The sequence below is a fragment of the Otolemur garnettii genome, unplaced genomic scaffold (genome assembly GCF_000181295.1).
Source record: "Otolemur garnettii isolate 467f Iridium unplaced genomic scaffold, OtoGar3 scaffold00145, whole genome shotgun sequence".
Classification (NCBI taxonomy): Eukaryota; Metazoa; Chordata; class Mammalia; order Primates; family Galagidae; genus Otolemur; species Otolemur garnettii.
The window spans coordinates 4142113-4146001 of record NW_003852540.1 but is presented as its reverse complement, the minus strand read 5'-3'; the positions used below and the strand labels follow the sequence as shown (position 1 = coordinate 4146001).

The 3889-nt window shown below is 38.9% G+C and overlaps 1 protein-coding gene across 1 annotated transcript in view; it reads right to left on the bottom strand.

Moving 5' to 3' along the window:
* SMYD4 (SET and MYND domain containing 4) overlaps positions 1-3889 on the bottom strand; it is a 55501-nt gene that overhangs the window by 37707 nt on the left and 13905 nt on the right. The gene's annotated exons all lie outside the window — the stretch shown is intronic.

The window sequence follows — 3889 nt, the reverse complement described above, 5'->3', positions numbered from 1 at the left end:
ACACATGTTTTTGTCACATGGATACCTTGTATAATGCTTAAGTCTGAGCTTTCAGTGTGCCCATCACCAGAATAGTGTTTACTGTACCCAATTAATTTTTTATTTTTTATCTCATAATTACTGGCCAGTGAACCATCCTTCGGATCATATATCATAAAGATCTTGGTTGGGGAGAATGACATAATACATGGAGTCTCTGCACGAAGGAGTATTCTCCATTGAAACTATGTGGAAAATAATAAAAAAAGAAAAAAAAAGAAAATACTCAATTGAGTGGCTGAAAGGGAAGAGACAGGGAGAGAGATTTGGAATGAATCACAAAGTAAATGTAAAATGTTAACGTTTGGGGATTCTGGAAGAAGGGTATATTACATAATAATTCTTCGTACTATTTTTGCAAGTAAGTATGAAATTATTTCCAACTAAAAAAGTTTTAAAAAGTATACAAATACTCTACATACGAAATACAATTAATGAAGTTGATCTAATATATCTAAATACAAAAACGTATATATATACTTACAAAAAGACATTTGGATTATTTACATGTTTGTGTACTGTGAATCATGCTGCTATCAACACTGGTTGGTATACAAATATTTACTCAAGTTCCATTTTTAATTCTTTTGGCTACAAACTGATAAGTGGGATTGCTGGATCATATGATAAGTCTACATTTAATCTTTTGGGGAACTGCCATATCATTTTCCACAGTGGCTGCACTGGTCTATATTCCCACCAGCAATGCACAGAGTTCCAATTTCTCTACCTCCTCATCAACAATTGTTATTGTCTTTTAAATTTTTTTTAGAATAGCCCTTCTAAAAGGTGTGAAGTGGTATCTTGTGGTTTGGGGCGCATTTCCTGATGATTAATGATGTTGGGCATCTTTTCATGTGTTTATTGGCTATTTATATATATCCTTTAGAGAAATATTAATTCAAGTCTTTTGTCTACTTTTTTTTAAATTCTTTTTTGAGACAGAGTCTCAAGCTGTCGCCCTCGTAGAGTGCAGTGGCTCAACCACTGGCACTCAACTCCTGGACTCAAGTGATTCTCCCGCCTCAGCCTCCCAAGTAGCTGGGATTACAAGTGCCAGCCACAACACCCAGCTGTTTTTTGGTTGTAGTTGTCATTGTTGTTTGGCAGGCCCCGGCTGGATTCAAACTTGCCAGCTCTGGTGTATGTAGTTGGTGCCTCAGCCACTTGAGCTACAGGCGCTGAGTCCCTTTGCCTACTTTTTAACCTTTTTGGTGCTGTGGACTAGTTTCATGGGAGACAATTTTTCCATGGACTAGGGTGGGGGTTGTTTCAGGATGATTCAAGTGCATTATATTTATTGTGCAGTTTATTTCTATATTATAATGCAGTGTAATATACAATGATAAAATTATATAACTCACCATAACATGAATCAGTAGGAGCCCAACTCAGATCAGACATTAGATTCTCATAAGGAGCGTGAGACCTAGATTGCTCCCATGCGGTTTATGGTAGGATTTGTGCCTCTATGAGGATCTAACCTTGCGGCTGATCTGACAGAAGGTGGAGCTCAGGCAGTGATGCCAGCAATAGGGAGTGGCTTGCCTGCCACTCCCCTCCTGCTGTGTAACCTGGTTCCTAACAGGGCATGAACTGGTACCAGTTCCTAACCTGGGGATTAGGGACTGCAACTGTATCAGATATATAATTTTGAAATATCTTCTATTCTACAGGTTGTCTTTTCATTATCTTGATAGTATCCTTCTACACATAAAAGTGTTTTTAACTTTCTTGATAGTATCCTTCTATGCATAAAAGTGTTTTTAACTTTTTTTTTTAGATAGGGTCTCACTCTGTTGCCCAGGCTAGAGTGTAGTGGTATCATTGTAGCACACTGCAACCTCAAACTCTCAGCTCGAGCCATCCTCCTGCCTCAGGCTCCTGAGTAGCTAGGACTGCAGGCACATGCTACTATGTCCAGCTAAGAGATGGACATATGGCCACAATGCCGAGCAAGAGATGGGGTCTTGCTCTTCCTCAGAGCGGTCTCAAACTCCAGAGCTCAAGCAATTCTCTCACCTCAGACTTCTAGAGTGCCAGGATTACAGACATGAGCCACCACACCCATCCATAAAAGTTTTAATTTTGAGGTATAGTTTATCATTTTTAATTTTGTTGCTGGTGCTTTTGGTGTCATATCTAAGAAATATCTGCTAAAGCCAATGTCATGATTTTCCCCGATGTTTTCTTTTCAGGGTTTTATAGTTTGCTCCATTTTCTTTCTTTTCTTTTTTTTTTTTTTTGAAGAGACAGAGTTTCACTATGTCGCCCTCGGTAGCGTGTCATGGCATCACAGCTCACAGCAACCTCCAACTCTTGGGCTTAAGTGATTCTCTTGCCTTAAGCCTCTCAAGCAGCTGGGACTACAGGCGTCCACCACAATGCCCGGCTATTTTTGGTTGCAGTGTCATTGTTGTTTAGCTGGTCCAGGCTGGGTTTGAACCCGCCAGCCTTGGTTTATGTGGATAGCATCGTAACCACCGTGCTATGGGAGCTGAGCCAGTTTACTTCATTTTCACTAAATTTTTTTATACAGCATAAGTTAAAAGTCCAACTTCATCCTTTTGCATGAACACTGACAGAAAAAAACAAGTTCCTTATTCCTTCAACTTTGCCTTCTCTCTCTAAAGCCCTAGAAAAGTAAAGCTTATGGAGTCAAGTGGCAAAGCAGAAAATCCCAGCTCCAGCCCTGGTAATTGGCACACATCCATATATGCACTTTACCCCCCTCTGAACCGTATGAAAATAAGTACAGCTACTATGCAAGTTCACCACTAAATATTTGTAGGCCTTGGTTAAAAAGAAGGACATTCTCCCATATTACCACAATATCATTATCACTAAGAAAATTCAAATATTACTGATTCAAATATTATTTAAATTATTCCTAAAATGTTATTTATATCTTTTTCTCACCCCAACCTGATCTAGGATCAGGGTTCTCATGTATTCTATTTAGTTATTTCTGTTTAGTCTCTTTTGAGATAGCCCTATAATTTGGGGGGCTTTATGAGTAATTTTTCTGAAGATTTAAGGCCAGAAAAATGTTCCACAGTGTGGTTTTGTCTCACTGTTGGCACATGATTAGATTCAGATTAAATACTTTTTGTCAATGCTAATACTACATGGTTAAATCTATATATTTCATGTTACTTCAAACTGGAGACATAAGATGTCTCCTCACTACTGGTGAAGCTAAGTTTGGCTACTTAACTTAAGTGGTGGTTGCTGGATCTTTCCAACGTAAAGATGCCTTTCCCTTGATAAATAATCTATGGGGTCATACCTTGAGACTGTGTGAATAGCAAATTTCCTTATGATCTTACTTCTAATAGTCTGAGCATCCACTGAAGATCATTACCAGAATCACTTATCATACCAGAGGTTACAAAATGGTTAGTTTTCTAATTCCACCATCACTAAGGACTTAAAAAAATTGATTGCTATAAACCATGAGCATCATTATATTTTTTCATGTTCAATTGTCCTAACTTTGGTCAATGGGAACCCCTTCAGACTGACTTTTTTTTTTTTTTTTTTGAGACAGTCTCACTATGTCGCCCTAGAGTACTGTGGCGTCACAGCTCACAGCAACCTCAAATTTTGGGCTTAAGTGATTCTCTTGCCTCAGCCTTGCAAGCAGCGGGGATCACAGACGCCTGCCACAATGCCCGGCTATTTTTTTGTTGCAGTTGTTGTTTAGCAGGCCCAGCCATGGTGCATGTTGCCAGCCCCCTACCCACTGAGGTATAGGCATTGCCCAGACTGACTCTTGTGTTCTTTTTCACATCAATCCATTAGTCTTTGAGCACTTTGCTTTCTTTTCTTTTCTTTTCTTTTTTTTTTT